The sequence below is a fragment of the Trachypithecus francoisi genome, unplaced genomic scaffold (genome assembly GCF_009764315.1).
Source record: "Trachypithecus francoisi isolate TF-2019V2 unplaced genomic scaffold, Tfra_2.0 Lachesis_group17, whole genome shotgun sequence".
Taxonomy (NCBI): domain Eukaryota; kingdom Metazoa; phylum Chordata; class Mammalia; order Primates; family Cercopithecidae; genus Trachypithecus; species Trachypithecus francoisi.
The window spans coordinates 77,705,778-77,731,775 of NW_022681462.1; the positions used below are offsets into that span (position 1 = coordinate 77,705,778).

Here is a 25,998-nt window from a genome sequence, read left to right on the forward strand (position 1 = left end):
TCCTTTACCTACTCAAATCCTATAAAACGGCCCCACCCTTATCTCCCGTCGCTGACTCTTTTCGGACTCAGCCCGCCTGCACCCAGGTGATTAAAAAGTTTTATTGCTCACACAAAGCCTGTTTGGTGGTCTCTTCACACGGATGCGCATGACATACAGTGGTTAATTTTTTATATTTTTGCTTACATGTATTTGTTAATTTTGATAAAAACAAATGTGTCATGAAATAAAATAAGAATTCCAAAAAACTAAAAACTAAAAAGGTCTGAAGAGATTTCACATTAAGATGAAATATCTAATTTTGCTCTCTCAAAAAACACACTAAAAATCCCACACCTACAAAGAATAACCAAAAAAAAGAACAATATTTTAAAAGCTGGAAAGCAGAAAGCCAAATGTTGACTATCTTGGCAGACCTGAAAAGACAAAGTGTAAGCCAGCAGAGGAAAAAGTTGAGAACAAACCCACAGAATCCTCCTAAGGCCTGGGAAGCGGAAGCATCAGGTACTGCTGGAGCAAATGGAGATGAATGGCAGTGTGCCAAAATAAAGACGATTAGGTAATGAGGGAGGGGCAGGTGGATTCCTAGATTCCCTTCTCTCTCTGCACCTCTGGGTAACTGTCCCTCTCCTACCCCAGCATAAACCTGCATGTCTATTCTCTAGAGAAGGTAAAACTGAGTTTCCCAATTAGGAAATGCACAGTTTAGGGCATGGTTACCACTCTAAGAACAGTGGGATTGAGTGACCATATACACACTCAATCCTGAATGCTAAAACCTCAGACCATCTTCCCTGGATGAGCTCTCAGATGGCTGGCAACAAGATCCTTAGTCCTATGCCAGTTGTCCTATAGAACATTCTGCAATGATGGAAATGTTCCCTAGTTATGCTTTCCAAAACTGCAGCCATTAGCTCCATGTAGCTACTGAGCATCTGAAATGTGGCTAGTGCCACTGAGGAAATGAATTTTTAACTTAATTTTATTTCAACTTAAATAGCTACATGTGGGTAGTGGCCACAGGATTGAACAGCACATTCCTAGGCAGAAGACAGGAGTATACTCTCTGAGAAGCCTGACCAGGTTATGAGGAAAGACGGAAATACAGAAACAGGCCAGGCGCGGTGGCTCATGCCTGTAATCCTAGCACTTTGGGAGGCCGAGGCGGTCAGATCACTTGAGGTCAGGAGTTCGAAAACACAGAAACATTGAGGGATTCCCTAATAAACAGCTCACATAAATCACCCCTCAGTAAAGCCCAAAGTTCACACGCCTCACCTATGTGCAAGCCTCTAATGGCTTTCTAAGTCACCCATTTTTTATTAGGAATAGATAATGAGACTTCTGTGCAAACACTCTAACATGACATTAGAGACTAAATTAAACAGGAAAAAACAAAGTATACTTGAAGGAAATAAACTATTCAGGGGAAAAGAAAACTTCAAAGAAAACTATAACATTTTCAAAAAGACAATAAATACTGCAATCAGGAAACAATAACATATTCTTGTGGGAAAATAAAATGAAGAAAGGAAATATCCAGAGAATAAAAGAGCTACTGAAAGTTTAAAACAGCAAAAATGATTAGCAAAAATTATATACAACTAAAGAATTAGAAAATAAAGTTGAGAAAAAATCTCCCAAAAAGCCCAGCAGAAGATGAAGAGATGGCAAGTAGAAAGAATATATGAAAGGGCCAGGACATGATGTCCCATATGCCAGTAATACAAGGGCCAAAAAGAGAGTTGTGAGAAATTGGAGGGGGAGAAATCAGCAACAACAATCTCAAAAAAATCCCCCAGAACTGGAGAAAATGACATTCCACATTAACAGAGCCTACTAAAAGCAAAGATAATGGATGAAAACAGATGTTCACCAAGGAACACCACTGTAACTTACTGAACAGTGGAGACAAAGAACGTTCCACAAACCTTCTAGAGAGGAAAACACAGGTCACATACAAAGGATTAAAAATTAGACCAGCTTTGAACATCTCAGCAGCCAACACCAGGAGCAAGACAAAAACAACAATGACTGCAAGACTCTAAAGAAAATTATTTCCAATCCGTCCCTGTAGCAAGTGTTAGAATAGTTAGTAGAAAAACACTATCAGACATGCCAGGTGTAAAAGTGACTTCCCATAAAATCTTTTAAAAAGAAGCTACTGGGAAATGGGCTCCACTAAAAGAAGTAAACAAAGACTAACAGGGATTTGAAATACAGCAAACAAGAGATCATCATAGATGAGAGGTCAACAAAGATGATCCTGAAAGGGAGATTTCAGGATGACAATTATACATTAGGTAGAGAAGGCATTCAGTCCAAATTCTGAGAGGATGGCACAAGAGGAAGACTCTCTGAAAGCTGTATCACCAAAATCCTTGCTACTAAACAAACCATCTGTTTGAGTCAAGAATAGAATGCCCAGGTGAACCTGGCACAAATTCTAATCTGTACTTGGCTTCTTGACCACGTGCTAATAAAATTCCTGCTCTCCCTGCAACATTTGGCTTCCACATCAGCTGATAACACTGATTTTATCTGTCATGAAGTACTCTGCTTTGTTGGGCGTGGTGGCTTATGCCTGGAATCCCAGCACTTTGAAAGGCTGAGGCGGGTGGTTCATTCGAGGCCAGGAGTTTGAGACCAGCCTGACCAACAAGCGAAACCCCGTCTCTACTAAAAACACAAAAATTAGCCAGGCATGGTGGCGCGCATCTGTAGTCCCAGCTACTCAGGAGGCTGAGGCAGGAGAATCATCTGAACCCAGGAGGCGCAGGTTGCAGTGATCAGGCCACTGCACTCCAGCCAGGGGGACACAACGAGACTCTGCCTTAAAAAAAAAAAAAAAAAAAAAAAGTACTCTCTGCTTTGACCTAATCCTGAAATATGGAGACAACACATGGTGAATTTAGAAACAGAAAATATATTCCCACTGGACAGCTATACTATTCAACAGCCCATTCATGTTGAAAACTCTCAATAAACTGGGCTTTGAAGGAAAATGCCTCAAAATAATAAGAACAGTCTATGACAAAAACCACAGCCAATGTCATACAGAATGGGCAAAAGTTAAGGCATTCCCCTTGATAACTGGCACAAAACAAAGATGCTCTCTCTTACTACTCCTATTCAACATAGTATTGGAAATCCTGGCTGAACAATCAGGCAAGAGAAAGAAATAAAGAGCATCCAAATAGGAAGAGAAAAAGTCAAATCATCCCTGTTTGCAGATGACATGAACCTATATCTAGAAAACCCCAAAGTCTTGGCCCAAAAACTCCTTAAGCTGATAAACAACTTTAGCAAAGTCTCGGGAAACAACATCAATGTATAAAAATCACTAATATTCCTATACATCAACAATAGTCAAGCCGAAAGCCAAATCACAAACACAATCCCATTCACAACTGCCACAAAAAGAATAAAATAGGAATACAGTTAATCATTAAGGTGAAAAGATTTCTACAAGGAGAACTACAGAACACTGCTCAAAGAAATCAGAGATGACACAAACAAATGGAAAAACATTTCATACTCACGGATAGAAAGAATCAATATCATTAAAATGGCCATACTACACAAAGTAATTTATAGATTCAATGCTATTCCTATTAAACAACCAATGACATTCTTCACAGAACTAGAAAAAAACAATTTTAAAAATCATATGGAACCAAAAAAGAGCCCAAAGAGCTTTTTGCTTAGGCAAATCTAAGCAAAAAGAACAAAGTTGGAATCATCATGCTACCCAACTTAAAACTATATTACAGGGCTACAGCAAACAAAACAGCATGGTACTGGTACAAAAACAGACACACAGACCAAAGGAACAGAATAGAGAACCCAGAAATAAGGCATCACACCTACAACTATCTGATCTTCAACAAAGCTGACAAAAACAAGCAATGGGGAAAGGACTCACTATTCAGTAAATGACTCTGGAAGAAGATTGAAGCTGGACACCTTCCTTACACTATACAAAAAAATCATCTCAAGATGGATTAGAGACTTAAATGTAAAACTCAAAACTGTAAAAACCCAGAAGGCAACATTATTCTGGACATAGGAACTTGCAAAGATTTCATGATGAAGATACCAAAAGTAACTGCAACAAAAGCAAGAATTGACAAATGGAATTTCAGAAAACTAAAAACTTTTGCACAGCAAAAGAAATTATCAACAGAGTGAACTAATGGAAAGGGAGAAATTTTTTCAAACTATGCATCTGACAAAGGTCTAATATCCAGCATCTATAAAAAACTTAAACTTACAAGCAAAAAAATCCATTAAAAAGTGGGAAAAAGACATGAACAGGCACTTTTCAAAAGAAGACATACATGTGGCCAACAAGCATATGAGAAAAAGTTGAACATCACTGATCATTACAGAAATGCAAATCAAAACTACAATTAGATACCATTTCACACCAGTCAGAATGGCTATCACTAAAAAGAAAAAATAACACATGCTGGCAAGGTTTCAGAGAAAAATGAATGCTTATATGCTACTGGTGGGAGTGTAAATTAGTTCAACCATTGTGGTAAACAGTGTGGCAATTCTGCAAAGACCTAAAAAACCCACAAATCCCCTTACTGGATATATACCCAAAGAAATATAAGTTGTTCTATCATAAAGACACGTGCATGTGTATGTTCACTGCAGCTATTCACAATAGCAAACACATGGAATCAACCTAAATGCCCATCAATGGTAGACTGGATAAAGAAAATGTGGTACAAATTCACCAGGAAATACTATGCAGCCATAAACAAAGAATGAAATCATATCCTTTGCAGGAACATAGATGGAGCTGGAGGCCGTTATCCTAAGCAAACTAACGCAGGAATAGAAATCCAAATACCACATGGTCTCACTTATAAGTGGGAGCTAAAGGCTGAGAACACATTGACACACAGGGGAACAAAACACACTGGGACCTGTTGAAGGGCAGAGGGTGGGAGTGGATCAGGAAAAATAAGTAACAGGTACTAGACTTAATATCTGGGTGACAAAATAATCTGTTTAACAAACCCCCATGACACAAGTTTACCTATATAACAAACTTGCACATGTAAGCCTGAACGTAAATAAAAATATTTAATAAAAATTTTCAAAAGACATCAATTAATCCCTGTTGGAATTATTTTTTGTTATAATCTCCAATCAAATACTCTACTAGAAAAGCAATCCTTGGGAGTCAGTTAAAACAAATATATCAGACAACTTTATAATTTTTCCAAGACAACTATAAGCAACACATTGATTTTGATTCAAATGACAAAATCAAATAAAGTGAACACTAATGTCAATTATTGCATATAAAGTATATGCATATACAATAAGTCATTATTACAAAATTATCATTAGCAATAAAAACAGAAACATTTTAAAAGACAGCTAAAATAATCAGAACCTGATTACTGAGATTATTCTGCAATCTGAAGGAATTTAACTATGTTCATTATTTATGTACCACTCTTCTTGTAAGCTTCAGAACTAGACACAAACTGTTTTTTTCCACAAACATTAGTGAAATATTTATGAGCTAATTAATTTCTTTTAAATCTATAGATAGATGCTAATTTGCACAGCCTCATGCTGATGAACATATCTGTATTTTCTAACTGCTGTTAAAGAGTTTATGCAAGCCTTTCTGTGCAATCTACAAGAATCCACGTAATTTTCTTTCAGAACTTAGTAACATAAACTGTCCTCCCTGAAGAAATGGTATGCTTCTTTATTCCCTCAATGAGAACCATATTTGTTTTCCTTTTGAGTCTCAAATGCTCATAGCTAAATTTAACATTCAATTCCAGGAAGAAAGATTGTGGCTATTACTATCTCTTTCTCCTCTTTCAATCTTTTATTTGTATTTTTAATAGCATTATCACATGTGTCTTTTATTATTAAAAAACTTTACTTTTAGGAAGCGACTATTAATTAAAAATAGAATGTCACCATTAGTGACCTTACTCATCTTTACTTATTAATTTTAAAACAATGTCTCTATTAAAGTATGGTTTTGAGAAACCACTAGAAATATTTAAGAATTTATGTTAAAAATATTCCAAAGACAGAAAAGTATACTCCTTTAATAAACAAATCATCAAAAGAAAAAACCTTTATCCCTTTGGAAAAAAGAAACAGACAACAGGAAAGGAACAAACTACACAGTTTTATTCTTCCGGAAACAGTACAAAAGAATAATACTTTCTTAGGAACAAAAAGAAGTTACAAGATAACAAGCTTTTTAGTTAGGGAGAACTTAGCAGAAATAAAAGCCCAGTTCACCAATTCTGAGCAAACACAGCAGGACAGTTAAAGAGCAGAATGGGGCCAAACTTCAGTTATATGTACCCAAAATGAAGCAAGGAAGGACTCTGAACCATTAATGGATTCAATAAACAAGCTTGATAATTCCCTGGGGGGAGTCTATTCTGAGAGTTCTTAAACCAGAACAAAGTTGGTTAGGTTTATCTCAAAATGACATGATGTATCTCTTATTACTTACCTCTAGAGGTTTACTGAAAGGTTTAGTGTGAATTAAATATTCACAGTTCTCTAAACCCTGATATAATTATCTTGCTTAAAATTCAAGATAATACATAGAAGCCGAGTATATGCTGTATGGTTCTACTTATCTGAAGTTCAAAAACAGAAAAGCTACATTATAATGTTACAAGTCCGAGTACTGGTTATCCTTGGGAGGTGTGGAGCAGGTGTAGCAACTGAAAGCACTAGGGACCTTTTAAGATTTTGGTAATACTCTGTGTCTTGAATTGGTTGCTCGTTACACAGGGTGCATTCACTGTATTAAAACTGAAATTTGTGATTTATGTACTTCTCTATATGTATATTATAACAATATTCACCCAAAAATGTTACATGTATAAAATAATTTAACCTGGATATTTTGTAAATCATCTAATTAGACATATGCAATTTATAGGAAGAAAATACAAACGGTCAATAAATATACAAAGAAATGTTCAACTTCACTATTTTCAAGAAAAACAATAAAACTTGATTCCCCTCTCCTGTAGATTGTTAAAAAAAAAAAAAAAAAAAAGTATACGTTTGGCCCGATATTCTAAAAATCATTGTTGGTGTCCTCGCCTTCAGAGCTGGAGAGAGTATCAAGTGGAATACCCAATTTAGAGGGCAAACTGCTAAGTAGCTACTGCTATTCTGAGAACCATTAATTCCCTCTTAGTATTTACCCTAGAGAAATATTCAACTGAATGTACAAAGATGTTTCCTTGCAGCATTGTCTGTAACAGAAAAAGGAGAAACATTAATGTCCACTGATGGAGAGAGAGCTAAACTAACTATGGCACATCCAAACACTATGACACAATATGCAGCAGCTGTAAAGAATGCAATCAAGCTGTATTTTCTAAATTGATCTGCTCTCCAAGATGTATTGCTAAGAGAAAATGCAATACCATTCTTGGAAGGAAGGAAACCACACCCTCCTCCCAAAAGCTTAATGCCATATGGTTTATATAAATAATTACAAATGCACAGAGATCTGTCTAGAATACCTGCCCATGACACATACGGCTGCCTCTATGGGATGGGACAGCTGTGACTGAGGATGATGGTAAAAGGAAATTAAACCTTTCTCTAATGTTTCATAGAGAACATTTCCATTTGTTACTTATAGGGTAAAAAGGAAAGAAGGGAGAAAAAGAAGGGGAGAGAAAAAAGAAGTAGCTTAGCCATAGCCAAAGTAAGCTGCCTGCTAGTAACTGCGATTTTTCCATGATCCCATAATCAAAGCAAAAATGATTAATGTTAAGGTAGAAACAACCCATACCGGCTTAGGCAGATGATTGCTTGCCATACATTAAGCCCAAAGTAAATTTTCAGAGACAAATTAGAAAGACTGAAAACATAAATTGAGATAGGAATGATAAAAGTATCTTAGTAAACTAAAACGACATTGGTACCACCAAGGATCCTGAGCCTAATAAAACTATCATTTGGTTTACTGAGTAGCATTTATCTCTGTCCACTTGAAGTTTAAGCTCATGTTTTATTTTTCCCTTCATGAGACACAACCAGAAAAATATATAATAAAATAACTAAGTTATGAAGGCATATAGACTGTCAGAAAGCAGGTTTACTGAAATTAAATACATCTACACAAAACATGAGCCCATAAATATATGTTACATGTAACATGTTATATATATGTAACGCATATTATATGTAATATATGTAGTATATATGTTTATGTTGTATATATATGTGTAATATATGTGTTTATATATACACATACATATATAAACACATACACACACACACACAAGTCCCTTAAGCATGAAGAAAGTTCTAGCAGAAAATAGATATTTAAAAAGTCACCAAAAACAGAATGGTCATTCCTGACTATACTCATGTTTACTTTAGTCAAAAGCATATACTTGAAAAAAATAAAAAGGAGAAAGAATCTGTCTAAATTTACCAAGTTAATCATTTCATTTAAACAGCAAATAAGCATCAGTCAGTCATTCCACAGTCATTAAAAACTCATATATTATTTGTACTATCAAATATTAACCATCTTTGGGCAAAGTACAAGGATAGTAACATGGAGTCTGCACCCTCCTATGGGTATCACCTAGGTGGGGAGAGAATAATGTATTTCAATAAGGGAGGAAGGAAATGACAAAAAAGAATATATTAAATGCCACATTCTGAGAAAATTAGCAGGTACGTGATAGTGAGTTCATAAAATCTTACAGGCCTAGATCTACAATTAAAATCACTGAGCTTTAAACATCTTTCAGCACACCTATGAAGGAAGTGAGCAGCCGGAAGGTTGAAGGTCCTGGTTTGTACTCACAGAGGCCAGTTGTGACAGTCAGGCTAAGACCTCACATCTCCTGTGACCGGCTAAGTGTTCTTTCCATTAGAAAGGGGCCTTTAGAAGGCTAAGGAAAATCAACTAAAACACAGAAAAGAAATTAAGATACAAACAAGGCCTAAGTCTTGAGGGAGGACAGTGCTCAGCCAAGCTAGGACAAAATGCAAAGACATAAAGAAGCGGACTTCTTGACATTATTTTTTATGGTACACACTGCACAGTGACTGGTTTAGTCACAAGGAAGTTTTTCCATGGTCTCAGATTTCTGTTTGGTTTTGTTTTCTCCGAATTGTTTCAAACAATCTGAATTATTAGCAGCAAACTTTTTAAAATATCACCATCTTTTTCTGCACAAATAGCAAGTACACTATATTTCAACAACTTCCTGTTACTACACAAAGTTTCCTTACGAGATGTAGAAGTTAAAACCACATAAACCCACACTAAGTGGAACTCTACTATGTGAAACTATTTCAGAATGATTAGGGTAACTCTATTATATTCCACCTAGCTGTTATTTAAGGGACTACTTTTCAAATTACTTACTATGGTCCTCAAAATGTTAAACACAGAGTTACAATATGATCCGGCAAGTCCAGTCCTAGATATATAAACCCAAGTGAAATGAAAACATATGTCCACACAAAAAAAATATGAGATAGGAGACCCACAGGACTTGTTTTCTGGTCACAACCCTACTGGTCAAAACAGGATCTGGCCCAGACAAGATGAAGTGAAAAAACAGGCAGTCATCCAAAGATGGCAAGGAAAGCAATCCCTAGCTGCCCTCATTGTCCATTAGCATAAGACACTCCCACCAGCGCCACGACAGTTTATAAATGCCATGGCAATGACCTGGAAGTTACCAACCCCTTCCTTGGGAAGGGCCTGGAAGTTATGGCTCCTTTCCTAGAAAGTTCTAAATAACCTGCCCCTTAATTTGCATGTAACTGAAAGTAGGTTTAAGTAAGCATAAGTGCAACTGCCAAGAGACCATACGTTGCCTATTCTGGGCCCGCTGCCTATGAGTTAGCCCTGTTCCGCAAGGAACAGTACTGCTCAATAAATGATTGCTGTCATTGGCTCACCCTTAAATTCTTTCCTGGGTAAAGCCAAGAATCCTCCTGGGTTAAGCCTCAATTTGGAGGCTCACTTGTCCTCCATCAATAGCAGCACTATTCATAATAAAGGTGGAAACAACCCAAATAGCCTTCACTTGTTGAACGGATAAACAAAAGTGGTATATCTATCAGTAGACATTATACTACAAAAAAAAGAGCAAGAGAGAGAGATGAGGTACTGACACATGCTACAACATAGATGGACTTTGAAAACACTATGCTAAGTGAAAAAAGCCAATCATTAATGGCCACATAGTAAATGATTTCATTCATATGAAATGCCCAGACCAGACAAAGCCACAGAGACAGAGAGCAGATCAGCGGTTCCCTAGGGCTGGGGCTAGGGGGACCGTGGGAATGTGAGGTATACTAATTAGTACAAAGCTTATGAAGGGGGGGGTTCTAAAATTAGACAGTGGTGATGGTTGCACAGCTCTGTGAACAGTCTAAAAACAATTGACTTGTACAGTTTAAATGAGTGAATTGTATATGTGAATTATATTTCAAAACAAAAAAAATAATATGTTACTTAGCTGAGAGATTACCAAGACATGAATAACTAACCAATTCTGCCCTGGAAGTCATGAATGCCAAAGGAAAAGAGAAACTGTGAGGATACCCATCGCCTTACAAATTAGAAACAAGAACAAACACAAGCAAAGCAAGAGAACAAAAAGGGACCAAAAACTAAAGAGCTAAAGAGTGAAATCACCGAACAAAAAAACCACGAGACAGAAATACATCAAAATGTTACCAATGGCTGTCCCTGCATAGTGAGACTATAGTTTTTTCCTTCCTCCCTTACTTTTATTTTGCAAATTGTGTGCAACTAGTATTATTCTTACATATTAACAAAAAATATCCCAGCAACATCTGTTCTGAAGAGAAAAATCAGAAGTTGGAATTTCTTGTATTAAAGGACTGGACAAAAAGTCCATCACTAACATACGTATCACTGAGGGTAGCACTAGCCACTAACATAAAGTATAAAATTTGAATTATACAATGTTAAATGGGTCCAATGTTTTTCATATATATAAAAGTTGATATTCAGACATTAATCTTTTTTTCTAATATAACATCATTGATATTCACTGGAAGGCATAAAATACCACTGTTTCAGGGGAGGGCATCCAATAAGTGATTTGACTAGACAAGGAATAAAATGCTTTCCTTCATGTTTCATATTATATCAATTATTTTTTCTTTTCTTGAGACAGAGGCTCACTCTGTCACCCAGGTTGGAGGGCAGTGGTATGATCTTGGCTCACTGCAATCTCCACCTCCTGGGTTCAACTGATCCTCCCACCTGAGCCTCCCAAGTAGCTGGGACCACAAGCATGGGGCACCATGCCCAGCTAATTTTTTTTTTTTTGTATTTTTTGATAGAGACAGGGTTTCACCATGTTGACCACCGCACTCAGCCTATAATCAAATCTTTAAAACACAAACTGCTCACATTCTTTACAAAATCTATAGTTATGTCATTATCTTTAATAAAAGACTTTTCTAAAGTTACAGATTAATGCAAACTGAATGAACACACCACCATTTTGCCAAATAAAACAAAGACATCTGTTACCAAAGCACTGAGGGTTTAGTCTAGGTCCCTGTTGCTTGCAGCACAGAAAGCCAATCACTGAGATGAGTATTGCCAGAGAAAAAGGCTTTAACTGGATGTGCAGCAAAGGAGATGGGAGATCAGTCTCAAATTCACTTTCTTGCCCAACTAGAATCAGGAGTTTATAAGCAGGAAAGAAATGTAACTACACACACACACACACCACACACACACACACACACACAGAGAGAGAGAGAGAGAGAGAGAGAGAGAGAGAGAGAGACAGAGAGACAGAGAGAGAGAGAGAGAAAACAAAACAAAAAATGGAATTACGGAGTGGTAAGGAAGAGGAGACAGTCAACAGGCAGCAGGTGGTTGGGTCGGTCAATCATGACGGGTGAAGAGGCTGGTGTCTCACTGTCCAGATACGGTGATTTGGTAAGTTTCAGTTCTCTTTATACTATCTGGGAGGCCTGATGGTTGGTTTCCTGAAAAAGGAACTCAGATAAGACAACAGTAACTTTCTCGGGTTTTAAGCCTGGGAGGGTCAATTTCTATGTTTATTCAAAAGAAACTATAAAATCAGTTCCATGGGACAAGTGGGCTGGTTTCACATCTGTCATTCATATTATTTTTTCTTTTAACAAATACAAGCAAAATGATGAAAATATTTAAATCAGTTTCCCTCTTACAATCTGTTTTTCACACAGCAAAGGGTAGTTTACCCACAGTGATTCATGAAATGTCTTCAAGGGTTTGGCCCCCTAAATCTGTTTACTATGTGTAAGTATTTTTCTGCAGAGAGGATCCCTAACATTTTTCAGAGGAGTTTGTAACTAAAAAGAATTAAGGCACTATTGCTTTAGAAAAACAATTCAGCAGCAGCCAAAGAGAGTCTTCTGCTAGAAACAAATTCTAGAGACATGCTTAACTCTCATAAAACTATACTGTGTAATTTTCATTCATGAAACAAGCTTATCTAGGCAATGAGGTAGAGCCACAGATAAAGTATATATAGTCACTATTCTACAAAATAATTCTAACCTGAGAAGTCAAAAAACCATGAAGTACTGAAGAAAAAGTAGAAATAAGAGATCTATTTCTTATGTATATATTATAGGCAGTATTATTCTGTTTCTACTTATTGGCATTAGGTTTTGTTTATTAAATACTTGAGATGCTTTCATGATTAACATCTCATAATATGAATAGAATCAAATAATTTTTTATTCAAAGCATTTCTGATTGAATTCTATCAACCAAGGAATTCTGTGTGAATGTTACTAATGTTAATAAAATGGGTGGGGTTTTTTTACTTATTCTCAAAGACAATGGCTTTATATAAAAGTATATTTTGTACAAATAATAACAGGGTTAATTACTGAAACATCTGCTTGGCTATTAAAATGCTGACCCTTTTATTCTCTAGATTTATAAAAATCAAAGTTAAGTAACAGATGGAGAATGACCATAGAACTCTATTTATCCTAAAGTGTTTCATGTAGCACATTCTTACCATTAATAAATAAAAACATAGATAGTTAATGTGACTGTCAATAAAAAGACTTTATTTGGTAATAAAATCTCATGAAGACTTAAGAAAGGTAATTGGTACTCATAGGATGTTTTTAAAATTATTTATAGGGCCGGGCGCGGTGGCTCAAGCCTGTAATCCCAGCACTTTGGGAGGCCGAGACGGGCGGATCACGAGGTCAGGACGTCGAGACCATTCTGGCTAACACGGTGAAACCCCGTCTCTACTAAAAATACAAAAACTAGCTGGACGAGGTGGCGGGCGCCTGTAGTCCCAGCTACTGGGGAGGCTGAGGCAGGAGAATGGCGTAAACCCGGGAGGCGGAGCTTGCAGTGAGCTGAGATCCGGCCACTGCACTCCAGTCCGGGCGACAAAGCGAGACTCCGCCTCAAAAAAAAAACAAAAACAAAAACAAAAACAAAAAAAAACAAACAAAAAAAATTTATTTATAGGATATACAGATGTAACTCTTTGATGGACAAAAAGAGACTATTTTCAGAACAGTATAATCATTAAAATACTATGGAAGCCATCCTTGAAAATCTGATCAATCTAAAAACCACATTGCTTATACAATCATATACCATGGAAATTCAGAGTTCAAAGAGGCTTTAGAGATAACTTAGTCCACTGGCTTGCAAAATTCTGGATCATGAAACTCTTCATCCAAAAATCCCACCAAGAAGTCTCATATAAAACAAGTAAAAATACAGCAGCAGGCTGGGAGCGGTGGCTCACTCCTGTAATCCCAGCACTTTGGGAGGCCAAGGTGGGTGGATCACCTGAGGTCAGGAGTTCGAGACAAGCCTGGCCAACATGGAGAAACCCCATCTCTACTAAAAATACGAAAAATTAGCCAGGCGTGACGGCGGGCACCTGTAATTGCAGCTACTCAGGTGACTGAGGCAGGAGAATAGCCTAAACCCAGGAGGCGGAGGTTGCAGTGGACCAAGACTGCACCACTGTACTCCAGCCTGGGCAATAAGAGCGAAACTCCGTCTCCAAAAACAACAACAACAACAAAACACAGTCTCTATTTCAGAGCCCAGCCCCACTCCTCACCTCTGCCAGGACCTCTCCTTCTTAGAGGTGTTAAAGAACATCATCTGAAATCAGTGGCCCAGGCAAACCCTTTCTATTCTAGATGAGGTAACAGAGATCAGATTCAGTTTTGACAGTTTATTTTCCTTACTGCTAAGAAAATTTTTATCCAGACTGCCTGGTAGTTGTTTTACACCTTATATAATCTTCATTTAAAGTTAGTCACAAACATATAACTTTAGAGATAGAAGGAGCCTAAGGGCAGGCTTCCCACTCTCAGTCTGGTCTCTCCAGTCTACTCTACCTGTATTAAAATTGGTTGCATTAAAAATGAGTATTTTTTCAGAAATCATTAAAAGACATGGAAGAAAAGAGAAATACCGTACAAAAAACTTTACATACAATATTCCAATTCTTACAACTCTGTAAGGTGGTTAACCATAATATCCATTATACAGATGCAGAAAGTGAGTTCAGAAACATTTAAACATGCCCATGAGAGAGGATAAAGTAAGAAACCATGAGAGAGGATAAAGTAAGAAACCCGTCAGGCAGGCAGTTGGGGTGGGTCCTTGCTTGTTAAAACTCCTTCAAACAAAAAAGCCTGAAAATCAAACTGCAGGCCCCACATAAGAAAGAGCCCATGTCCTTCAATGGAATGCTTACTCTGTGAACCCAAAACCCTTTGACACATTTCCCTCCCCTTGGCATGCCTTAGTCTCTTACTTTTATCTACTGACATATGTCTACCTTTCTGTAATTAGCCACAGGCTAAGTCTTCATTTATATATGGTGAATCATCACTTCAGCCCCTGACTGGTCCCAGGCCAAGCTTTCACTTCAGCCCGACTGGTCCCAGGCCGAGGTCCTGGGCCGAGCCTCCACCTCTGCCTCCAATTCTTTACACTAACATACCTCTAAGTGGTGCTTTCTCCAAAACAGCCTGCAGACCAGTCAACACATTCCTCGTCTTTCCAGTCCATAAAATCCCTGGACTCAGCCTCACAGCTGGCAACCCTCTTTCAGGCCCCCTCTCAGTTGTAGAGAGTTTTTCTCTTTCGCTTATTAAAACTTTTGCTCCAACCTCACTCCCGGTGGCCACGCTCCTTAATTTTCTTGGTCGTGAGACAAAGAACTCTGGGTAACACCTCAAACAAGATTGCTTCACCTAGACCATATAACTGGCAAGCAGCAGAGACAGGATTTAAACCTACATCCATTTAACTCCAAATCCTGAACTGTTTCTAATAAACAACTTTACATTTGTGTAGCACAAATTCCAGGCTATGAAAGAAAGGAGGACTCCATGGTGCAGGCAGAGAAAAATGCCATATATTGTTCACAATAATATCAGAGTGACAGTTATCTACTAATATGAATACCCTAAGTTATTGGCATCGCTGAAATGAGGTGATGAAGAGTATGGCTGACAATGCATTAAAAAATAAGAAGAAACAAAGTAACAAGAAGACCAACAAAGCAAAGCTCAGTTTAAATTAATGAGGCCTAGATTATGAATGTAAAGAAAGTTTTAAAAATAACTATTCAAAGAATCAACAATGAAAATTGAATCACTAAACTTAAGCAAAAGCATTAAGTCCAAAAGTGAATGAGAAAAAATTTGCCAGAGGCTGCTACAAATGAGTAAATTACAATTTATTTGCAACAAAATTATTTACAAAATAATAAAATGTTTTTCAGATACTTAACAAAATGCTACAAAAATAGTTATTAATGCAAAGTCTACCATTCTTAATAAAAATTCAGTTTTTCTAGCCAGGCGAGGTGGCGGGCGCCTGTAGTCCCAGCTACTCAGGAGGCTGAGGCAGGAGAATGGCATAAACCCGGGAGGCAGAGCTTGCAGTGAGCTGAGATCCGGCCACTGCACTCCAGCCTGGGCGACAGAGCGAGACTCCGTCTCAAAAAAAAATAGAAAATAATAAAAAAATTCAGTTTTTCTCTAAAAGATTTTTATCCTTGATTATACCTAGAATCCTGATAAAAAAGCAATTCAGTGTAAAGATTAAAAAATATAAAAAGTTAAGCTACTAAAATTCCACATAACTAATAATTACAAAAGCAACATTCTAGAAGTTATTGGGGATGGCACTTCTCCAAGAAATTAAATGAGTTAGTGGGATTAAAGTAAAAAGGAACTGGTATTAGGGTTGCCTTGTATTGTGTTTACTCCAAGCACTTCTGGTTTATATCAGAAAATGTGGAGTCTAGAGGATATATACAGGGCATCTTCCCTAAGTATCAGTTTTACTATATTTTGGAAAGAATACTTTTACCTTCATACACAAGCACATAAAGTAGATCATAAAAGTCTCATGAAACTTACAATCTAGCAGAGGAATCTAATTCTGAAATAAGTAAATAGTGACATTGTAATAAGGGCTATGAAAGCTATAACAAGAGTTGTATGCTCTTACAGGAAGGCCAGAAATAATAACAGTAGTAGAGCTAAAGTAGAGAAGTTTTGTTTTGGTTTTCGGCTTTTGTTTATGGGTTTACTGGGGGCTGCCTAGGTGAAGATAGGGCTGAAGAAAGCAGTGTGTATGGTATCCCACATCCCTGGGCAGGTAGGTATTTGTTAGGTTCAAGGAACTGAAATGAGATTCAGATAAGCATTTTTAATAATAAAAAATAGGACCACAATATCTTTATAACTCTAGAGAGAGAGGATGCTAGGCTTAACACTAATCCATTGCATTTGCATATGACACATTACATAGAGTTTACAAATCACTTTCCATTACACTCTCATTTGACCTTTGCGGCAACCTACAAGACAGAAAAGGTAGGAATTTTACAAATGAAAAAATGGGTTTGTGCCCAAGTCATAAAGCCAGATAATGGAAGCACTGGAGGTATCGCTGATCCTGCTGAATGTCCTCTAGTTATCATACGCGTGTCCACATGTCCATCACCTATACAATACCCGGAAGAAAGACCCCAGGAAACTCCACTAACTGAGAGGCTACTCTGTGCCAAGGACAGAATCAGAGGCAAAAGGTACAGTGAGCTGGCCTTACCCTACAGGATTCCCGCAACCAACTAATTCAGAAAGAGGGATCCCGATATGGTTTGGGTCTGTGTCCCCACCCAAATCTCGTGTCGAATTCCAATCCCCAGTGTTGGAAGAGGGGCCTGGTGGGAGGTGACTGGATCATGGAGACAGATTTTCCCCTTGCTGTTCTCATAATAATAAGTTCTCATGAGATCTCGTTGTTCATAAAAATGTGTAGCACTTCCCCCTTTCTCTCTCTTCCTCCTGCTCTGGCCATGTAAGACAATCCAGCTTCCCCTTTGCCTTCTGCCAAGATTGTAAGTTTTCTGAGAACCCCCAGCCACGCTTCCTGTACAGCCTGTGGCACCATGAGCCAATTAAACCTCTTTTCTTTATAAATTACCCAGTCTCAGATAGTTCTTTATAGCAATGCAAGAACAGACTAATACAGACCCCAATATATTATGTGTATCTCCACAGCAAGAAGTCAAGAATAATACATAACCACCTATCTCATCAAAAAACAAAAAATGTTTTCATGTAAATCTTTAGAAAAATCATGAGGCAAAGAAGTTTGATACCTACTGACTGCTTAGACTTATACTCCAGGACTCACACTCTACTAACAACCACACCTGTGTAATCCATCCAACACCCTCTCGTCTGTCCTTTCATCCCCACCCTTACTTTCTTTACCTATGAAATGAGAAGACTGGGGCTCCATTGGTGGTTCTCAACAAAATGGCACTACCCCTCTAAGAACATTTTGGAATCTGTTGGTGATTTTTCTTTCTTCTGTTTTTTTTTAAACTTCTAGCATAATCATACCTTATATTGCATTTTAAATTATATTCCTTTTATTTTTCCTTTATATTGCAAATAGAGAATTATTACTATATTGATTCATTTTTTTATGGGGTAAAAATTTTCATTAGGAATTTCATTTCAGGACACTGAGAGTATTAGAGTATTAGTAAGAAGACTATTAGAAATATTTAATATGAAAGGGGGGCTTTGGATTAGACAGAATTAAACATTAACAGACTAGATGATCTTGAAGGTTCTTTCCAGTTCTATAATTTACTGATTTTATGAATATTTTGAGCACAAATAATGAGACAAAGAACACTGATAAAGAGAGTGTACATAATGATTTGTGGGCAAGAACAAAAAATCCTAAATCTGCTTCTGCACTTGATTAAATAAATAAATTTGTAGGAAAGCAATTACATCTTACTGCCTAAAATATTACATATCAGAATACTGTGTACTTTACTTTTAAGAAAAGATTAAAATGTCAAAAGCAAAATGATCTTATAACAGGAACTGACAAACACAAGTTCAAAAGCAAGTTCTGGGATTGGCAAAGATTCAGCCCATATGCTCCAATGATCAAATTAAAAAAAAAAATCACACTTCATGGAATGGTTATATCGTGAAACGAACCTGGAATCATTAAGATAAATATATAGATTTAATATACTTCCCTCCACCCGCAAACAGAAAAATTGGTGATACATTTCAAAAAAAGTATCAAAAATGATTAAAACAGAAAGACGAAGCTTTGAGGATCAACTGATCAATTTTTCCATGGGAAGAGCAGGGGAGAGAATACAGAAATTAAGAAGACATGGCACCCTTTTAGCAAGCCAACATTCCAAAGCTACTGCAGATTTTTTTTTTTTTTTCAAAAAAATAAATAAATAAAAGAATGCCTACTATAGGTTAGGCACCCCCCATACACACACTTACATATATGTATGTATACTTATATTTACAGGTTTATATTTTTGCATATCATAACACTTAATAATCATAACCTTTCAAGGCAAATATTATTGTCCACTTTCACTTAGGAACAATATGAGGTTAAAAGACAATACAGGGATTTCCAGCCATCAGGACCATGTGAAACAAGTCTTTCAAAAATAAGCCTAAAAGCCTCTGAAGAAAAAAGCTGTCAAAGTTTACACAAACTTGACTCTGTAGAAGAGTTCTGCTAAACTTCACCCACTGACTTAATATTGTATATGAAACTATTTTGTTTTTGGTTTTGGTCTTTTTGTTTTTTGGTTTTAAGACAAGGTCTCGCTCTGTCGCCCAGGCTGGAGTGCAGTGGCGCAATCATAGCTCACTGCAACCTCAAACTCCTGGACTCCAGTGATCCTCCTGCCTCATCATCCTGAACAGCTGTGACAACAGGCACACACCATCATAACCTGGCCAATTTTTTTTTATTTTTCTATTTTATTTATTTTTAATTACTTAGTTGGTTATTGAGTTATTGGACTGACTGACTGTAGAGATGGGAGGATCTCACTATGTTGACCAGGCTGGTCTTGAACGCCTGGCCTCAAGAGATCCTACCACCTCGGCCTCTCAAAGTGTTGGTTTATAGGCACGAGCCACTTCGCCCAGTCAAAACTACTTTTTTTTTTTTTTTTTTTTTTTTTGATACGGAGCCTCACTCTGTCGCCCAGGCTGGAGTGCAGTGGCCGGATCTCAGCTCACTGCAAACTCCGCCTCCCGGGTTCACGCCATTCTCCTGCCTCAGCCTCCCGAGTAGCTGGGACTACAGGGGCCCGCCACCTCGCCCGGCTAGTTTTTTTGTATTTTTTAGTGGAGACGGGGTTTCACCGTGTTAGCCAGGATGGGCTCCATCTCCTGACCTCGTGATCCGCCCGTCTCGGCCTCCCAAAGTGCTGGGATTACAGGCTTGAGCCACCGCGCCTGGTCAAAACTACTTTTTAAATAACTAATGCCTCTATGTACTAAGAACTTCCATGACCATTACCTAATTTGATATTTCAACATTTTATCTTAGTTGGTATCATATTTAAGATATTCATCTGATTTGACAGCCCCCATTATTCTAGTCCATAAAGGAAGAAGAAAAAAGATCAGTGGTACCAGGGGTTAGGGAGAGAATGTGACAATAAAGGGATAGCACAAGGAGTTTTCTAGAGTGACAGAACTGTTCTGTATCTTGACTAGAGTTGGGGGTTACACAGCTACACATATACTAACACTGATGTATGTCAAAAGAAAAAAAAAGTCAGTTAAAAAAATTTAACTGCACTTCTTTAACAGCATGATCTAGAACATACTTGGTATGACAATATTCCTCCTGGACTTCATTTGCTTTCAATGCCACAGTTTTTAGCTCATGAAATAAAATGACTTTGTAGAAATACTTCAGTCCTTTGATTGTTCAGTTTTTTATGTACATTCTCATGAAACAGTTGCCAATTTATTTTTTAAAACATCACTAAGTTCTATTGATATATCAACATTTTAAAAATCCAAGTTACAACAAAGTCAGACTTCACAAAAGTTACTGCCTTCCAAATTTCCTTGAGCTCCACTATATGAAAGTCTGTATTAAATAATAAGAAAGTCTACTTTAAGTCTCTGCTCACAACCATTTCAATCTTAGGAGGGAGGGAGACAAAATTTACTGAGTATCTACCTCCACGTGTGCCAGACATCACTGCAACTGTCTTGCTTCACTAGACAATCTCACCACCCCTGGGAGGGCAGTGCCTTTCCAGTTTTACAAAGAAAAAACATGGGGTTCAGCAGGTTAAACAATGTAGCCCACGGGTCTGGGCTAATAAGGTAGTGGTGCCAAAATAAGCCAGAGCTTTTAAAAAAAAGTGTGCCCCAAAAATAAAGGGATAAATTTACAGTATGTGGAAATGTATAAATGAAATTCACAGAGTCAGTGCAAAATACTGATTTGTCATCTCTAAAAATAGACAACTGTCAAGTTATTTGCTATGTGATAAAAATTCTTCCAACCAAGAAATCTGACATTATGCTAACAAGTCAATTTCATGCACTAGATTTTACTAGTAACAAAGAAAGCAAGCTCTTCAGTATTGCTTATCACCAAGAACTAAAAATATCTAGCATTTTAGGTCAAGAATATAACTTATTAGTGATGTCCATCACATAAGCAGTAACTCAAGGAAAAAGTATCCTATACCCAAAGGGTTTTTTTTTTTTCTTTTCTGTTTTTCTGCCCCCAACTCTTAACTTCTTAAGGAGTCCAAACTCCCACTGTTAAAATTCAAGGTATTCTACAGTCTGGCCCCAAGTTAATTTTTGAAATTTCCTCTAACTATTCAGCTTCTTAACGCTCTACTCAAGCCACAGCTGAATTCTTTCTATTGCCCAAGCTCAATTTATACCTCATGTCTAAGCATCTGCTCATATACCCGCTTTACTCCTCTTAAGGAAATTCAACCCCATCCTACAAGTCCAGCTCAATTCTCTCTTCCTACAGTAACCCTACCCAAACCATCAGTTCAAAAAAGTCTCCTTCTTTCCCTAGAAGTATAAGACTTATCTATTCATAACGTACATAGTGTTATTGTGTTAAACTGATATTTATCTCACTTTTTTTCATGTATGTCTTATTTCTACATGTCAGAGACCTGTTACATCTATTCTTGTATGATCCTCACCTACTGGGTAGCCAGAAAATGTGTATTTTTTAAAATTTTAGGTTACAAGTTAAATAAGATGGTACTTAAATATATGTATTGATACATATGATATATACATGCCTAATGTATGCTCAACCTAGACATAGCATTACAGTTTCCCTTTAGGAATGAAACCATTTAAAACACACATTTTTTATCTTTTTTGCAATTAAAGGTTATAAGCAGAGTAAATCCAACAGCAAATTCCTATATTCCCTTTTCTTATCACTAATTTAAATTATTATTTGGCCATGTACATTTCTCCCTGAAAGTACAGTTACACCATCTACATATAACATACAAAAGTTGTGGAGTACTACCACAAATGCAATTAATAGGCTAAAATTAAGGCATAAACAACCAGCCTTAGAAGTGGTAGCTATAAATAAATATTCACTCTTGGGAAATTAAAAATAAATCTACAAGCAAAATATAAATACAAACTGGTACTAAGGCCATCTGCTAAGCTTTTAAATTCTAGTGAGTTATCTATGCACATACTACCATATGAAATAATGAGAGTCAGAAATACAGTAAATCATAAGGTCACCTAGTTTAATGAGGCAATACAACACAATGGTTGACAGCACAGGCTCTGGAAGCAAACTATACAGACCCTGTCTAACTCTATCACTCACTTCACTAACAATGCAGCCTTAAAAGCAAGTTAACCACCTCACTGTGCCTCCATGAGTAATAACAGTACCTACCTTATGATAAGTATTGAGTTAATATATGTAAAGTGCTTAGAAGAGTGGCTGGTATATGGTAAGTGCTCAATAAATATACTACTGAATTACACATGGCACTAATATATCTATTGTTTCAATTAATATATTTTATCAAACATATACTTTTATCCATGGCCAATATATTTACAGATGTACTTGGGCTTACCAGATACGTACTATCTTCTATTTCACCAGATGAGTTTCCTTCCCATATAAACTATACCTTCTTTCTCATTTAGGACTTTCTACAATAGCAATATCCAACAGAAATATAATGTAAGCCACAACCGTAATTTTAATTCTTCTAGTTGCTACGTTTTTTAAAAGTAAATATATATTTAACCTAGTATGTCTAAAATGTTACCATTTCAACATGTAATCAATCCAAAATAAATTATTAACAAGACACTGTACATTTATTTTTTCATACTAAGTCTTTGAAATCTGGTGTGTATTTTACACTTAAAACATATCTCAATTTGACTAGCCACATCACAAATGGTCAATGCTATGTATTAGTCTAGTAGATGCCATATTGGACAGTGCTGCTTAATATACTTCTGCACATAGGTGTGTATACTGCATACTGATGACTACAAAATTAAATATTCCACGCTGTATTAAATTTGTTGAAAACAAGTAACAATTTGGTATTATAATTCAAAATCTTAGACTTTTCCAACAGGAAGCATTTAAAATACCTAGTTTCTCAAAACTCTACTTTACAGATGAAGAAACCCAGAGAAGTAAAATAATTTAGTGTATTGTAAGGGTTACCAGGAAAATTTCCTTTTTTGAGTCCTAGGTCTTCCTACAGTCAAACTCCTCTTCAAAATCAGGGTAGCCCCGGGCCGGGCGCAGTGGCTCGCACCTATCCACACCTGTAGTCCCAGCTACTTGGGAGGCTGAGGCAGGACAATCACTTGAACTCAGGAGGCGCGGCTTGCAGTGAGCGGAGACGGCACCACTGCACTCCAGCCTGGGCGACAGAGTGAGACTCCATCTCAAAAAAAAAAAAAAAACAGGGTAGCCCCTAAATTAGCTAAGACTGTGGTCAGACTATTCAGGTTTGAAGCCTAGCTTGGGCACTTAATAACTGAAATTTCCAACCTGTTACTTCCTCAGTTGTAAAAAACAGAGGTGATAATAGCAGTACCTACACATCAAGGGGTTGTGAAAATCAGACGAGTTAATACATATAAAGTATTTGGAACAGCAACTGGAGCAGAGTACACATACTGAGTAAATGCTGGTTATTATTAGTTATTAAAAGGAGGCTGGTATAGCTAGATTAAGACACATCAGTTTGGATTTAGACACAAACGCTTCACGTGAAGTTTAAGAGTGTGACCAGTTTTTTGCATGTTTTAAGTGCAATGGTGGGTTGCTTGTACGAAGCAACTAGAGTCCTCACTGGCTCTCTTCAGGATGGGGTGCAGCCACAGAGCACCCCCTGATCCCTGCCTTACACAGACTTCTTAGCAGAATTACCCTTTCTTCCTTGACCAGATGGGACAGAATAGGCTCTTTCCCCACCTTGTCTTGCCTATGTAGTAAGAAACTGTGAAGAAGTTGTACTTCTTGGAGTGGAAATTCCTCCCTTTCTTCCCCACTGAGTCTAGGAAGGTAAAGAAGATAACATTAAATACGCTTTCACTGTACTCACATGTTGAGAACTGTATTCTCCAAGCCCACTCACTTGTGTGGTACAAAGGTGGAAAGGGGAATGCTGCTATCAGAACTATATCTGAAATACAAAATGTCTTTAATAAGATTAAGATACTTGCCAGGGTCACAATGTAGCAGATCTAGGGCTAGATCTATAGTCTAAGTCACATGTTCTCAACTGTAAACCAGGATGAGGTCATATGCTAACATATCAGTACAATGGAAAACTGATCCTGGGCCAAAAAATGATTACAGATTGAGAGGAAATGATTTGATGGTTTAAGATTATACAAAGTTCGAGTCCATAATTTTAACATTGTAATAGGATCTGAAGAATCTCCTTATGGTCAAGGTGACTGCCTTGGGGGAGCATCATTTGTTAATCCCTTATGGAAATATAGTAATGATATTGGGAAACAGACATTGAGGACAGAATTCAGGATTGCTGAGAACCTAACACAAGCCTTGCACTGACTTGTTACACAACTCTGCACTCTAAGACTCTTTATAGCTCTACAATTCTCAGTGTCTAGGGAAAGGGGTCTAAATTAATGCAGCCTAGGTGGCTGGAATCTGGAATGTGGGAGTTATTGAGTGCTAAAACTTATTTCCAGAGGAAATAATGAAAGATAATATCTAAGAGTCAGAATCTGAAAAAGCAAGAGTCAGGGACAACCAAGCTGTTTTCAATATAAACCATTAAAAGAAAATAGAAAATAAGGACAGTTTCAAGGACAGTGCCATCAGGCACTTGCCATGTTGGTGAGGGATGTGGCTGCAAAGTCAGCACAATCTCAATCTCAAATCAGTCATTACTGAGCATGAAGCCAACATTACCTTTTTTCTCCAAGTTATAAGTGGATAATAATCTACTGTTACTTTAGCAGCAAGCTATGAAGATTGCACATACATGACCAAATTTTAGTGTTGGAAATTTTAAAATCTTACAGCCAAAGCAATCTGATACAAATTTACTAATATTCCTAATGATTGCTGTGATTCACGGTCTCTAGACCTAACTGGAAAAAAATTCATGTGATTCACTGTGGTAACTACAACTACTACAAAGCCAAACACTCTAAAAAGGGCAGTAAGGAAACCAGGGTTTTTCCCTGGGTTGATGCTGAAGACCTCTAAAGCTTTGATGGTTTTTCTTTTTAACAGCTTTATTAAGATATAATTCACATACCATAAAATCTACACTTCTAAAGTGTACAACTCCATGATTTTTGGTATATTCAGAGTAGTGCAATAATCACAATTTTAGAACACTTACATCACTCTCACCCTGGGTTAAGGAGTGCTTGTGGTCTGCTCTCCTTAACAGCTCTTTCTCCAGGTAGCCACATGGTTTCTATTCACCTGGTTCAGCACTTAGCCCAAGAGTCACTCCCTCAGACAGGACTTTGCTGACTGTACAACTTAAATTATAACACCAGCGTCATGTAACACACTTCAACTCCACCTAACACATCTCATCCCCATTTAACACACTTCAAGCACCACTCATATTGCTGCTCACTCACCCTAAATCTCTATTTTTCTTAGGACTGGTTGTATTTAGCATTTCAAATGTTTTACTTATTTTCTGTTAACTCCAAAAGGCAGATTTCTGTTTGTTTTATTAACTGCTGTACTCCCCGGGGCCCAAAACATGACACATTGTAAAAGTTTAATGTTTACAGAAGGGAAAAAGGGAGAGAGAGGAAAGAAGGAAATGGCTGCCGTACTACAAATGTCATTATTTTATGTCTGTTTCAACTTATTAAATTATGGATTTTCTATATCATTTTTCTCCTTTATAATCAAGGACGTCTAATCAGAGAAAACTAAAATAAATGAAGTTCACTGAACTTAACACCATTGCAGACTCCAGTATCTATGCTTTAAAGATTTGTTCCCAACTTTGCATTCTTTCAAGTCTTTACTGAGTGCCTTAGCTGGGTACCATGGGAAATACAAAAGAA

The 25,998-nt window shown here is 37.2% G+C and overlaps 1 protein-coding gene across 9 annotated transcripts in view; it reads right to left on the reverse strand.

Annotated features, from left to right (window-relative positions):
- Window positions 1-25,998, reverse strand: part of LCLAT1 (lysocardiolipin acyltransferase 1) — a 216,344-nt gene that overhangs the window by 147,591 nt on the left and 42,755 nt on the right. Inside the window, exon 3 of one of the 9 annotated variants that reach the window (XM_033176140.1) lies at window positions 24,030-24,110. The exons of the other annotated variants lie outside the window; for them this stretch is intronic. The gene's annotated coding sequence lies outside the window, so the exon portion shown is untranslated. The remainder of the gene's footprint in view (window positions 1-24,029; window positions 24,111-25,998) is intronic. 9 annotated transcript variants of the gene reach the window in all.